Raw genomic sequence first — 15677 nt, 5'->3', positions numbered from 1 at the left:
GTTTCGCATTGGCATTCACCAGCAATTCTGTAGATTTTTATTTATTTTTACCCCGGGCAATCTTTCACGCGGTGTCGAGGAGGACTCACTCTCTAATTCCAAATCCCATGACAAGTTTTGACAGGGCGGTCCGGCTCATCTGATCTCGGGATTAGGTCAAGACCTTGGCAGGTTGCCGAGAGGATTCTCCAAGTGTTTGGCCTTTCCAGTCACTGTCACTTCGTCGCCTCGCTTTCCCTTTCTCGCACGAATTTCTTCGCCCGTTTCTTCTTCTCCTCCTCCTCGACAGTTTGCAAACTGCAGGTAGACTCTAAGGGTTCGTACACTTGCGACGACTTAAGTCGCGTTCGTGATCGTTGTTTTACACGTACCCCTCCGTGGTCCAACCCCCTTAATCCAATCTACAAAACCCAACCACCGTTACTTTGTTTTGAGATGAACGCTTGGCTACGTTCAAATACCAGGAGGCGGGAAACTATGGGTTTTCTATGGGAGTAACGGTATAGACGATTACAACGTTTTCATGGTTGGATTCTTTCCTTCGGACGGTTCGATGCTCACGGTTTTGTGAGAATTTATGATTTTTTTCTTCGCTCCTTTTTCTAATTCTTTTGTTTGTTTAATTACAGGGTCGAAAGCAGAGGGGGATGAAATCCTGGAAGACGGCTTCAAATTTATTTTTTTGCATGCATTTTCCAGACGCTTGAAAAATTGATTTTTCTTAATGTAAGAAGTAAACGATGGTCGTTTGAGCGCGAACAATCCATTATCCACGGTACTCATAGATTTGTCTATTCGTGTTTATTGGAATATTGACACCTAATGGAACCATTTACGGCGCGTTGCCAAAATTGATAGGCGAATCGAAGCAAGAGCACTCAAGAAAATTGAATAGGGCGTTGTTCCATCAAAGGCTCGTTAGAAAATCACAGCTGCCCGATAGAGGAATGGCTTCATTCGTATAGAGGGTTGTCATTGATCCCTGTTGATCTTTCAACCCCCATCGCGTTTTGTTCCACGAAAATATTACTGAGATTTCAGGAAACAGGGGTAGAACGTGATAATCCCTTGTTCCCTTCATTTTTCTCCCCTATGAAATTTCATCTTTAGTGAATGCTTGATTACTTAACAGTCACTTTACTCGTACAAACAGTCTTTGCTTATAATGAAAATTCAAGTCGATTTGGAAGCAGAATAACGTCTATTTTGAAATAGTACCTGGAATATCTGATCGTGTAATTTTTTATTACATGATACAATTAATAGCAGTGCAGTTAGTACAAGGAGGCCGGTTAATTGCACGAGTGCACGACAGTTCGCATGAAAACGCGTAATAAAATTATCGCAAGTAGAAATGAGGTGAATTTAACGGGTGTGACGGGCCATTGTGCGTTTCCGTGGGTATCGTAGCCGCGGTCGGGGACAATAAAAATGCAATTTATACGGCAACCTGCAATTTCCTTCGCTATAAAGCTCCTTCTCCTAGGCCGTGACTTCTAATCGCGAACGCGTTTCAACGGTTTATTGGATTCGGTGTTTCCTCGTGCTCCGATCGTAAGTCATGACACATTCTCTCATAGATTACGATTAAAAATGCGCCGGAAACGTATTTATGGTTCCTGTGCTTTTGGTAAAATAAAATAAAATAGTCGGTTTATTACGTAAATTTTTATTATTGACGAATTACAAGCATAGAAACAGTAATAAAATACTAATTACAAATTTATGGTTAATTATTTTGTTATTAAGTTAATAGCAATTAAACTATTTATAGTACTAAACAATAAATTAAAAAGAAATCTTAATTAGCGATCGTATAATATAAATTTGTTACGCCTGGATGCGAAATATAATTTGTTTCGAATTGGTACCGCGTTCGAGAAAGGATAATCCCTGTGGATAAACACTCGGATTATCGGCGAGCGGCGGCAGAGGTGCCGGAGCGCGACCGTGAATTCATTAGTCCTCGAACCGTTCTCGAGACAGTACACGTATTCAAAAGCGAATAGAAGAAATTTATTCCTAGTTTGCGATCTGCTTGCCATTAAAAATAGTGATTGACTAACACATATATCGGAGTGTCGTAATACGATAACACGGCCAGGAACGTCCGCTAGATCTAATTAACGATGATTATCGGGAACGCGTGGATGGGAGGGTCCCTGTAATTTCTAAACGTTACACTTTTAATCAACGCTTCACGGAACAGCGGCCAAGCGTGTCGCGGTTCACAATGGACGATGGCCCGTGCAAACTGTCGGAAGGGTAGCGGGTTATTGTGCGTTGATTTAAGGATGCACGAGCGTTGACAGTTTCCCATCTGCGATTCGAATGAAATTGACGATCGTCGATTAAGGTGCCGGATATAGCCTGTAAATATCCGTAAATGGACGAGTAGAATCGTTTTACATGGAATTAGTCGTCTCGGGGTGTTTAACTTTCCTGCGAACACGAGTGTACTTTCGTTTACACGCAGTGGGGTGGCACAGAATTTTTCCAGAAATTAATTTTCGAATATACCCGAGAATAAACATGTATACGTGCCTAATAAATCCGTATCTGTATCAAGGCAACTGTAATTAAGAAAGTCTCGAACTTTGACCGAGGCTCGACACGCATCGCGCTCTCATGAGATACCAGCGTAATCGTAACTATTTACCAACACTTTAAATTCGATACAATGAACGCATTCACGGATTGCCGCGACGGTAGAGGGGCAGGGAAAAGAATCGTACAGATAAATATGTGCATGTTACATGTTACTCGTGATCGTATGAGTCCGATTTAATCGACCCGCTAAATGGAGTAATTGGACTATTTAGATTGTACTCGTACACACTTCGGGGAGGGTAAACAGATAGTAGATGAAATTCTTAATACGATTTTGTAATTAAAAATTCAAGTAAATCCTCGTAAAATATTCCAAAGAATATTAAATAGGAAAAGGTGTATCTTAAGAAAAAAAAATATTTTATCGTGGAAAGAAAGATCGTGGAAGTCGCCCCGCAGATTTCTTGTGACCCCCAAAGGCTAATTGGAAAAGCGGCGCCTCGACGAGCGGATATCGGTGTCGTATTTAGAACAATGACACTGATGACTAATTGCCGGCGTAGTCTCGTATCAAGCTACTCAGTTTCATGCAAATTGGCCTGGTTGTCGATAGGGAAAAGAGAGGCCGACTGGAAGAAATGGATAAGGGGGTGCGGCAGCGTTCGAGCCACGGTCAGGCCGAAAAATTTGAGAGGTAAAGGGATGGTTGAAAGACAAAAAGAAATTCGCGCCGGTCGTTCGGCTCGGAAACGTGGTCGTGCCACGCCCTGGCGACGTTTCGACCTCCTCTTACGAAATTCGACCGTCTAAGGAACCCGAAATGCATCCCCCGGTCAACTTGGTAATCGAGCGGAGGACCAGTTTTGACCTCGTCCGCTGGACAGCTGGAAAATTACTCCGAACGTTCGTTGTTTGGTATCCTTGGAATTCATTGAAGAGATTTGCGATTTAATTGCAGCAAAATTATTTTTCATCTGCTCAGGAATTTGCGATATCAATGGTAAATATACAGAAAAGTTATTTATATCTCAAGTACCTATTAGTCAAAGATTTATGGGATAAGAAGGTAAAATATTTGGTATTTATAAGAAATTGTGATATTAAGTGCTATTTGGGGGTTGGTAATCGAGGCCACGATAAAATCATTTCATTAAATTAATTCCAGTACAGTAATTGGCTATTAACTGCCCATTAAGTAAGAAGATTAATTTTTAAACAATTTTTCATTGAGATCGTACGAACTGTTATTGAATTACATTAGAAATCTTAAGTGAACTAATGTTATGACTCTCTTAATACGTGTTTGCAATTTTTATTGGCTATACGAGCATCGTATCGAACGGAATTAACAAACGAAGATATTCATAGCTCAAAGAAATTATTACCTAATTAAAAGCTTGTTCGTTTAAGGTTATCGCGTGTTCGATAAGCCGAACGGAGAGCGTTGCTTCGAGTTTGGAATAATTCGAATTGTAGTCGAACAAACGAGCTGGTATAAAATCGAGCACGATTCGCTTTACGAGTTCGGCAGATTATGAAATATTTATTCGAACGTGCTTGTTCGAGACGATATCCTCGCGATCCAATTGCTTCCTTTTTTTCTCTTGATGTTTACGCAAACTGATATTAACATTTTAATTTCGTGCTCGTATATTCCGATGCTTGTATCGCTTTAATTACAGAGAATGATAATGTCTGCTGGGCATTTACATCGATTTCCAGCTTGGAAAAAGTCGCGTGACTTATGAATCGACCGTCTAATTATTAATTAAGCGGTTACACTTGATACCAGCGTATCAAACCCGAAATGAAACCAAACAAATTTCGGCGAAAATGATTGCTGCCTTTTTGTTTCTGCTTCCTGATAAAGCAATACACTCTAGATATTTCGGAGATGGACAATTCCATTTAGAATTTTATTTCTATAATGTTGTAGAATTTTATTTATTTCAGCTTGAAATTTTTTTTAATTTTCATTGCCAGGGTGATTCACCACTATATCTAATTTAATTATTACACTTAAAAAGATTATAGAAAATATTTATAATATAATATTTGCAATAGATGGTGTCAATCAGTCGTTTAGGAAAAGCCTCAAATGAAATTCTACAATATTCTAGACGGTCTAAATTCGTCCAACAAAATCTGACCTAAGCGGTTAATAACCGAGGCTTAAGGTCACCCTATCCTTGTCAAAGTTACGCTCTTAATGCTCGGTTTGCGTCACCAACAATTAGTTCACGTCAGAAACTCGTCAAGTAGATCTAGCCTTCGAACTCTGTCGTAATTCGTCTTATCGCGAGAAACTGTTACCAAAGTATCTTTATTACCGAAAAAACGGGTGAACCAAATTAAAAGAAAGAAAATATAAAGTGGTCCTCACACTGTTACGTAACCGGGTCATTTTATAGCTTTGAAAAAAAAAAAATGTCATTAGGCAAAATTAAATGGTGCCAAAAATGATCGATAATATTAATTGTCCAAAGGCATCTTAAAATCGTTCCTCGCGACAGGGGGAGGCTGTAGTAAAATCACAAGAACGTTTCAACAAAAACGCAGCAAAGCGATAACTACTCGATAACGCGTTGTAATTAGTCACTGCCAATTAACAGCTGCTCAAACGGAAAACAACTGGGCTCGTTAAGCCGATACTCGTTGGATCTCTTCTCCGGAAACGTTCGCGTGTTACAAAGTTTCTTAAAGAAAGAATTTTCCAGCTTCCTCTGCACGAAATCATCACGAAAATACAATTCTATCTGTTCCTATTATTTTTGTTTTCTCGTGAATAAAATTAAAACCGATCCTTTTTGCGCTCACGTTTATAAGTGAACCCGGACAGCGAAGAAAATGATAAGCTTTAATCACTCAATGTAACGAATGAAAGTAAACAAACCGTGAATCGTTCGATCAAATGGAATAATTGGAAATGTGTGAACAAGAAAAGTAACGTGATTGCTTTCTTCGAAAGACGGGAAAAGAAGAATTATTTCAAACACTAAAACTTAGAAATTAGAGAATTTCGTTAATTTTTGAGGTTTCCAAATTCTTGGAAATGTTAATTAGTAATGGATCCTAAACGTGATCAAACGGTTCCAGCTACCTAACTCGTTCATTTTCCCACAAACGATACTCGAAAACAAGAAGCACCGAGGAACAAGTGCACAAAAGGGCAGAAAAAGGGAATTTCAAGCAATAAAAGGAACGAGGGGAAGAAACGGAACAAGAAGAAGAAGAAACGAACGAAGAAAAGGGGGGTCTTTTTCATCTTCCTCCATTTGTTTCCCGCCGTGTGTCAGAACAGTCGGATGCTATAATTAGGCGTCGAGATAAGGCGAACCGTCGTCCATCCGCAGCAAAACAAGTTTTTGCAAATCATTAACGTATAATTTTAATTGCTGGCGATGACGAGCCGGGAATTAATTACACTAGACGGGGAAGAGGGAGCGAACTTCATACATACACATGAATTTTATCGCTTTAAAGTCTTAGAACATTTGTTAAACTTCACAGAAAGTTGAGAGAAATTGTGAAATTTTTCATTTTATCTTTTGATAATTTATATAATAATAGAAACACGTCTAGAAATATTTCAATTTATCGTTCGCAATTCTGTTACATAAAAATAGTGTATGGATGTACGACGGTGTTCGAGCAGGTGCAGCGGACACGCGTGCATTCGAAGCGCATTTAAAACGTGCCTCCTCTCTCGTAGACATCGTTTCCCGCTCCGGTTATCTTGTTTTCAACTAATTGTACGTGGCATAGTTCAGATCGCGATAGCATCGTCCTCTGGTTTTACTGACGGATAAGGGAGCTTTCATGCAGGTCGAGAATTTTTCTTCACCAGTTGCGTGCACCTATTTTTCCATCGAAACCTCGAGCTTTCGTGTTCGTTTTCGTTTTAAACCACGAAGTTGAGATACACCGTCAAAGAATTATTTCCCCTCGGTATATTCGAAGATTGCTCTGTTCTCTGTAATAACGCGGAGTCTCGGATTCTATTTTCGAAACAAGAGAAGAGTAACCGTCTGTTTTCCTCAATAGACCCTATTAGATATCTCATCACGATTCAAGCGCTATTCGAGCTAATTATGCACGGATCGTAACGCGATGTAGTAAACACGATATCGCTGTTCTTAGAATTCACAGAGAACAGTTTCAACAGCTTGTCGAGATAAAGTAAATTTCTGGCATGAACCGCGAGATATCTCGTAAATTGTTCGCTGGTCGACGATATTTTCGTGGAATAACAAGGAAGCCTAGATTATCGTGTAGAAGAGACGTAGGAAAAAAGAAAGGTTACGCTATTAAAAGATAATCATTGAGCCCCATGCGTTGTTAATCACGAGTATTATTCATTTTCATGTAATTAGTGCAACGTCAAACAAAGTCAGAAATAATTCTTACAACCATGATCGTGTTCAAGATCTTCAAGTACGTTCTTTTCAAAAATGGAAACTTTCCGGTCCGTTCTTCAATTTCAAAGCAATTTGCTCATTGTTCCCCTCCTTCGAGTCTTACAATGTCCTTTGAGAAATACACGACGAGGATCCGTGAAAATCGTTCATCGACAGGAGAAGACAAAAGTTGCTTCTTCATGGTTTAGGCCAATTTTGCGCGGTGACTTCTGAGAGTCCCTTCGACATGTCGGTACACTCGCAGATGACGATCTAACGAACGGAAACAGGCTCGATGGATCCTCGTGACCCGTCTGCACGGTCGAGAAAACGACCGCCGAAAAAGATTCTCCGAGGGATCCTACACTAATTATAGGTTCGTCGGTTCGTCCACGATTGTTTAAACGTGTCAGCCCCTTGTTTGCGGGTTGTTAAAGTACTCCCCCTTTCCCTTCGACCGGTGGCTTCCCGGTAACCGTAAATTTCCTAGCGATTTTTCACGACCCGTCTCTTCTTTCTCCTTTACTTTTACTTTCGCGCGAAGAATTTTAACCACGTAATTTACAGAACTTTGATTTAACAATAATCACGCAACTGGTATTAATCAGACCCGTCCGAGGATGTATGGATCGAATAATTTTTCTTAACCGGTATCCTCGAAAGAAGCTCATCTTTTTACGCTTCTCCAACTGGATCCCGGGCAGAGACGGCGAAACGTCAGCGATCTCGAGAGCCATAATAAGGCTAGCACGATAATAAGGATACCGGGTGTCATTTATAACTGCCTACTAATTTGTAGTATAAACGGCGTACACGTGCAGGTCGATAATCGTGGACTGCGTGTATGTAAGCGCGTGCGTATTTACCTGGTGCCCCTTCGAGAGAACCTTAATCGCCCTCAGGGTCGTATTTGACCTATCGCTCTCTTTTCAACGGCATTAGTCATTAACATTCTAAAATTACTCCTCTTGCACTTAATAAGTGTACACTTGAATCGTTAGAAGATTTACAACACAAATTTTTGAATATCCATTGTTAACTTACATGGTAATTCTTTTCAAGAATTACCATTTTGAGATGAAAGGGATGCTAGAAATAAATGTCCAAAATATCTTAGATCATCAAAAGTGTTTATAATGAAATGATTAGGAGATTCTGTTATAAAATCGCGGATAAAAGAGAGATCGATACGGCCCTGGCGTGGCCGCGGTCCATTAGTAAAGGCTCTTTGGAAAGGAGCTTTGCGCCGTTTCGAAAGCGAGGCCTCCGAGGCAGCGAGCGAATGGAGGCAGTCAAGCACCGCACGAGTCGGATTTATGAATTGCCCAAATAATTTATTAAGCGTAATTTTCAATGGGGCCCAAATTGAATCTGATTTAAGTACAATGCCGCATTGTGGCGGTCTGGCCGGTCCGGCTGAAGCAGAATGCGAGCCTTGATTCGAGAACGCGCGGACTTAAGAGAAGGTGCTAACTAGTCTCTGAACGGGCCCCGACTTTCTCCACCTCCACCACTTCGGCTCCTTCTCCCTTTTATCTTCACCTTTTTTCTCGCTCTGGCTTCTTCTTCAGCATCTTTCTTCAACCCGTTATCTCGCCTCGTTCCTCGTCGATCCTTGTGCATTCTCTGCACTCTGCCTTCGCGCCACGACACGGCCACACGTCCCGAAGGATTTCGATTTTCCTGGCCAGCCTGACGTCAGCACGAACGACCACGAAGAATGCCCTTTGATTGGCCCACCAATGCACCTATCAATGGCTAATGAGCTCGCGACCTTGATCCACGACCGACCGATCGGTCGGCCACGGTGAATAGAGAAATTAATTTTGAAGGTTCATCAACACGGGCTCGTTCGATCATTTAATATCCGCTTCAACCATGCTAATTGCTTTTTTCTTCTCTTACTTTATTACCAAAGATTTCATTTTTTTTCTGCAATTGCTGATATCGATCGTTTGTAAAATTGATGTAGCTATGAGTTATTTGATCTTCTTTGATATAATGGTACTTCGTAAATTTCGTCATTGTTCATCATTATCATCAATAATATGCCTCTTCAAAACAACCCTCGGTTAACTATTAACCCCCGATACAAAAAGGAGGGGCCGATCAAATAAATATTTCCATTCGTTTCCCTGATCGTTGGGACACAAAGGAAGGTCGGGAACGTCGTTCGTGTAAAGTAATCGAGAAACGGTAATTTTAAGTCAGCCACGACCGCAGCCTCGATTGTCCAGCGACCATCTTTCAAACTAGAATTCAATTGCGTCACGCCGCGTTATCCTGAGAGAGGTACCAATCAAACGGCTCGAAGAGTTCCCGGTGGTCTTGTGTGTGGCCCGAACGAGAAAATGACTATGCTGGAGAGCAGGGAGAGGAAAAAAAAGTGTTTGTACGTTGAGAGACACATTTATGGCCCAATCAACAGTGTATTCAAACATAGTCACACCTTCTTGCAAAGGGATGGTGTACAGCCACCACGAAAAACATCCTGGCTACTCCTCGAGATTCCTAAATGATTCCATGCAACGTGGATCAATCCCTCAATAATGCAGAAATTTTGTATTTAATTATAAACAAACGATGGACAGTGATTTTGGTGGATATTTAAATATTTCACTTGAGAAGAATCATAAATAGCTTTTTGGATAGCAATTTGTGCATTGAGGAGGATAAATTTATATTACTTGATGATGATATGAATGATAAAAAGAGGAGACTTGGAATTTTTTAAGTGCTCAATCACCAGAGGTATTGAATAGGTCAATATAAACATTCATGAAAAGGGTTTGCCTCCCTAGACTAGCGAGTGTATGGGAAGCTAGAAGGAATTTTCTAAGGACTCCTGAAGGATCGATCATCGTAACGTGGCTTTTTCGAGCCAGCTGTACCTGACTGTTCGCCTTTGATTCTCGACGATCAATGGAGCGGTGTGAATGCGATACACATTTTTCTACCCACGCACGCGCATCCCTCAAATTTTTCTCCTCCGACAAAAATTCTTGTGCCCACGGATTTCGTGAAGGGAAACAGTTGCTTTGGAAATCTTCGGGTTCGAATGAAAATTACACGGAAGCAAATGGTTCTAATAACGCGGTCCAGCCAAGTGGAGGCAGAGATCGCGTGAAAAATTTCTTGGCTAGCACGCGGCCCCCATCGAAATTATAGGACAGTAAATCAACGGAAGCCGAGAATCGTCGTCCCGGCTTGTTAATCCTAATCTGCATTTTTATTCTCGAGAAACCACCCATGTCGCGATGGAACGGGCTGCTCCCTTCGCGCCACGGACACTTTTCGTAGCTCTTGGGCCTCGTATTTTCAAAGCACTTTAGAACCATTTAGCTGAATGCGCGCCAGAGTTTATGGGGGTCCCTCTGATGGCGTGGGGCTCGATCTCTTCAGCCACCTCTCACAAAGGGGGCCACGGGACCAGGTGTCGGATCGTCCGACACCATTACCGAACTGTATATCATTCTTGCTCCCGACACCCTAGCCACGATATTGGCTTCCATTTCGTTTCTAGTCCATCTTTTACCTTGTTGCTTACCGTTCTAATTATACTCGTTAACACGTTCTCCGTAGCCAACGATGGTCAATGGTGTCAGAAACATAAGTTTGATGTAACGAGGGGAGGGTGTTCTGTTATTTAACACCAAAATGAAACAGGAAATGGTAGAAAGAAAAGCTGATCATAATTTTCCACTAACTGGTGTTAAGTAGATAATTTGTATAATGAAAATTGTCCATAAATTCTTCACACCTGGATGTTCCTTATTAGTATACAAGTTAAAACGTCAGTGTTTAATTTAAAAGCACCTATCCGTGGAAATAATTCATCAGAATCCTACAACGTGTCTCGTAAACGAAGAATGGTATCTTAACTTCTTCTAAACGTTTCCTTGTAACTATTAAATCTCTACAAAACGACTGGATAACTCGTTTCTCCCTCGGCTGCGTTAAGTCCCCATTTTTATGGGGATAAATTAGTTTATACCGGCGCGGTCGTTGAACGGGTGTAGGGTGTAGGTGAAGGGAAATTAATGCGTCGCACGATTCCGAGGATTCCTCGTGGATGTTTCTCGAGATGCTTCGATCCTTTATGTTCTTTCCGCGCGCGGCCTATCAAACCGCTCGTTAACTGACAAACGCCGCGTTAATACGAACGACGAGCGGAACCCGTTGATTTCGAAGCCGGTCGACTGGAAGAATACCGGCATTTAAGAGCGCCTCGTCGACGTTAGCTGCGAGCTGTTTTATTAAAACGTTGATCCACGATCGGTCAGACCGACGTGCGCTTTCCACGCTGAACGTCGTGGTTCTTGAAGAGTGTCGGCTCTTGACGCGCCGCATGAGAAATGATTCATTTCGAGAAGTTTGGCGCACGTTTCGGAGAGGATTGTGTAAAATCACAGAAAGTAATTCACAGAATTTAGTTATTCAAACATGTGAAGTTTCCTAAATGGCTATGAAGATCTATTAATTAACCCTCGAATGACGGACCATGGAGAGAGCCTCAATTTTAATTTAATTTCATATTTCGTATTATTTCAATTTTACACTGTTCCTTTAAAAATTATTTTTTCAACATATGAATTATGCACCTAATTTTAATTGTTGATTTTGTAAATTTGGATCACGATTGACTCAGGCTCCCCTCTTCAAGGGTTAGGAAAGGTGTTAAAAATTAATTTAGTTTATCGTCCAAACGTTTGAAAATGGTAAGGAAAAATCATCAAAGTCCATTACGTCCAGGATCTATTTCAGAGTTTATGATTTTATGGATGTTTCCCAGAAAAGTGGAGGGGACTAGAGAGGAAGTTCCGAGCACCTGCTCGAGCTGCGGGTTCGGGTTGTCCGACTCAATTTCACTCTTTTCAAGAGGTCGACAATCGAAGCCACTCGAGAACGGAAAACGACACCACCAGCGATACCTTTAGCATCCTCTCGAGCTTTACAAGGATTTAAACAACTTCGAATGGTCCACGGTATACCCGGTCGGGGACACAATGGCACCGTCGGATCTTTTACAACTGGATCCTTTACGGCGACGCGAATTCGCCATTCACCGGGACACACCGCATTCTATCGGATACTCCTCGAGACAAGGACGTTCACAGTCCTGAAGAAAGACCACACGCTCGGTTCATTAAAGCACTGCAAGTGATACTGTCTCGTTCTTGTTCAGTGGCCATCGATCCAAGGGATCCTTCAAAAAGATTGAAATTTCTTGTGTTTGCTATTGATTTCGTAGAATTTTGAATATTTTATTTAGCAATTTTAACAATCTCTTTGCAAATTATTTTTAAAATATTTGACTGGGAAAATGAATATTACAAACGGCAAAACTGAGATCATTAAATCTCAATATCGTCGTCTCAATACCTCCGAGGAAGCAAATAGGGAAAAGGCTATCCATCGATCTCCAAACTTACACGTACATCTTCGAGCGGGTATTCTTCGTGTCGATGAATGGCGTTACGGAGGAAAATGGTCTCTGTAAAGGCCTCACGCCCTCGACAATACGGCAATCTCGGTCGAAGCACCGGCCGAACCGAAGAGAAAGGGAAGAATTGGAATAAGAAGAAGAAGAATGGCAGATAAAGGTAAACCCAAAGTCGATTCGTTCTGTGCCCATTGTCGACCACTCGAAGGATCAGTTTTTGAGCGAAACTCTAGAAAATGGCCCCCCTCTTCTTTTTCGCGGCTTGCCGTGCCTCGCATAATTGCGATTTAAGAGGCTTCGAACAGCTGCGACCTTCCGACAATACCTCAGCCACTCGAGACGGACAATCGAACAATTTGGACCCCGCTGTCGCATGGTTCAGGGTAAAAGTCACGCGAGACATTTTTTTCCAACGATCCACCGCAGAGTCGGATGGGTCAGGTCGTTTCCGAAATTCTTCTCTTCTCTTAACGCCTTCGATATTAAACATTCCCAAATAACAATTCCAATTTTCGCAGCATTTAAAAATTCATCACGCGAGGCAGCAATCAATCTCGAGCGTTGAAAAGGAGAAAAGAATATCACCGATAGAGGAGTAAAATAAAGAAAAGAGGAGATATATTCTCGTATCATCAGGCACGAAGGAAACGTCCATCCGTGAGGCATCCCCGGGACAAAGGTATCGCGGATAACGTCTGAGCCCACAGAGAGATGGGCTCTCGGCGTCGATTATATAATTGCAGCGATCAATCTCCATCATTGGCGAGGAGCGAACGTCGGTATTCCGCGTTTAGCATTCACGGTCAATCCGGCCTCTTATTTCGTGTCGGGAGGCGCGAGCCGTCAAGACGTTCACGAGCCACCTAGTCAATTAAGAAGACAGCCGATCTATTAGGGGATACCCGACTTCTTGCTCTCTCTTTCTACTCCCTTCCTTCTTTTTTCACCCTTGTTTTCTTTTCCGCTTTTCTGCCTGGCTGTCTCGCGATGAAATAAGAGAAAACAGTAGGCGGAGCACCGCGTAGGAAATTGGGCGACGAGTGCAGGAAGAGTTAATTGAAGGGAAAAAGAAATTTTCATTGTGTCATTTCAATTTTCTTTTTATTCTCTTTCAAATTTTTTTTTTTTTGTAATAAATCGTTACAGAAGGGAAGTCAAAGAGGGGTAGTCAGAAACAAACAGTATTTCTCGTTCCTAGAAAGAGAAACTGAATAGTGGAAGAAAGTAGGAAGAATGACGAACGAGGGTACACGGGAAAACAGGGCCGCGCAACAGCAAACAAGAGGCCACAGAAAAGCAAAGCAGATAAAGTAGATCGGCCCTCTATCCAGCAGCATGACGTACGGTGGTGGTCCACGGTGGTGGATTCTATTTTGGTTGGCGTGTTTCAGGGGGACACCGACATGTGCTCGATATTTAGACACCGACTGTCTTCTCTCGTCTACGGCCTCGTATTCCCCTTGTTCTTCGTCTTCACTCGACAGACACGCTCCTCGTGTCCTCTTCTATCCGTCCGACTCCGGCCGTTGTTCCGCTTCCTCGTACTTCTTCTTTCCAACACGCTCCTCCTCCTAACGGGGTATTTAGTTCCACGCCGTTATAAATTACGTATCATTCGCTTTCGAAACTGACATCGTGGCACGCGCTCCCGGAATGCGAATACCAGCCACAGCCTCCCTCGTTATCCTTTTTCTCCTCCTCCCTATCGTTCTCTTCCCTTACTCAGCCGGTCACTTAACTCCCTGTTGCGTGATTTAAGCCGCGAGCTTCCAGTAAAACGCGCCTCGCTGGCCGACTTGGCTGTTTAGTTCCATCGCTTCTTGCCCGACCGTGCAATTTGGATTAGTTACTGTTGTATGAAGATATCGGTTGTCTATGTTTTTCCTCTCTTCTCTGATCTTTCTTTGAAGTTGAATCGAATCTTCATCAGGATCGCTGGTAAACCACTCGGACGGTTAATTGCACGGGGTTGTAGACGCGTCGAGTCACGATGAAAGACAAATTATCAACGTGATAGACCAAGGGTTATTTAACAGTGTACTTTGTTATTCTTGAATACCGAATGGTTACCGCTTGATTATGCGCCAAGAAGAATGGCGAACTTTATCGAGCGACATCGGAGAAGTAGGCAGAAGAAATGTCGTCGACGCGGAGCATGCTCCCCTCGAGCAAGTCACCTAATTCTAAACACGTGTTCGCGTACAGTTTCCGAGAAGTATTCGTCGACTTCGCGCGCCAGGTTTACGATCGCCGCGAATCGTCGCCGGAACTGCGCGCGACGAATCATTTGCGTACGCGTTGCACGTGATCGAACTCGAAACAAAGGGGACCCTTCTGGCCCTCCGAGTGTCCAAAAATATATTTCTTTCGTATTTTCCTTCGAACATAATCCTAAAATTATCAAACGGGACTGAAACACGCCCACGCAGCGGAGAGCACCTTAAGAATGATACGTAGAAAGGTGAAACACCCATCGGAGCAGTCAATTCTTCACCATTAGTAGAGGTTCAAACGAACGCTTTGAAAGGAGAACAGAGGGCGAAAGGGTGGGACGATGTGTCCGGGGTAGAGGCGACAAACGGGCCGCAAATAAAAGTATCACGAAGGCGAGAGTACGAAGAAGAGGAACGTGTGTCGTGGAGAGGAAAGAAAAGGAAAAAGGTGGAGCGTGCAGGCGGCGTGACCAGATATCAATTCTCTTTACGCGGGCAAAACGGTGGCAGCTCCACTAATAGACCGAAAAATTCTCATCTGTTTAACTCCTCTCTCGCAGTTTCGCTGCGCCAAAGTCTTTGCAGCAGCTTTAGGTCAGGCTGACTTTGCGAGAACGGGAAAGACAAAGGGAGGTGAGGGACAGAGAGGAGAAAAAAAAAAGAATATATCGTCTCGTTGCCGAGATGCCAGCAGCGAGACGCATACCTCTTAATTGGAACGCTTTGCTCGGCCTAAGCGATTTGGCCGGGTTTCGAAGGAAATGGGCGTTTAAGTGCGCCCAAGAACCATTTACAACAGGACCGACATTAACGCGTCCTGCTTCCAGCAACGAGCTCTGTTCCCTTCAACCAGGCCTCCTCGATTTTTCCCTACCATCGCGTTTCTCCTATTCACGCTTCATTCGTGAAACGATCTAATTGAAATTCGTTGACGTACGCTCCGAATCGGGGGGGATATTTCGGAAGGTATAGAGAACTCGTGGAAATTATAAAATGTCCTTGGAGTCGTGTACAATGATGGTTAGACTAAAATTAGGCGGTAAAATTTTCCAAGGAAAGGCTTTGATATATTTC

This window comes from Osmia bicornis, chromosome 13, assembly GCF_907164935.1.
Source record: "Osmia bicornis bicornis chromosome 13, iOsmBic2.1, whole genome shotgun sequence".
Classification (NCBI taxonomy): domain Eukaryota; kingdom Metazoa; phylum Arthropoda; class Insecta; order Hymenoptera; family Megachilidae; genus Osmia; species Osmia bicornis.
Note: the sequence above shows the minus strand (reverse complement) of the source record.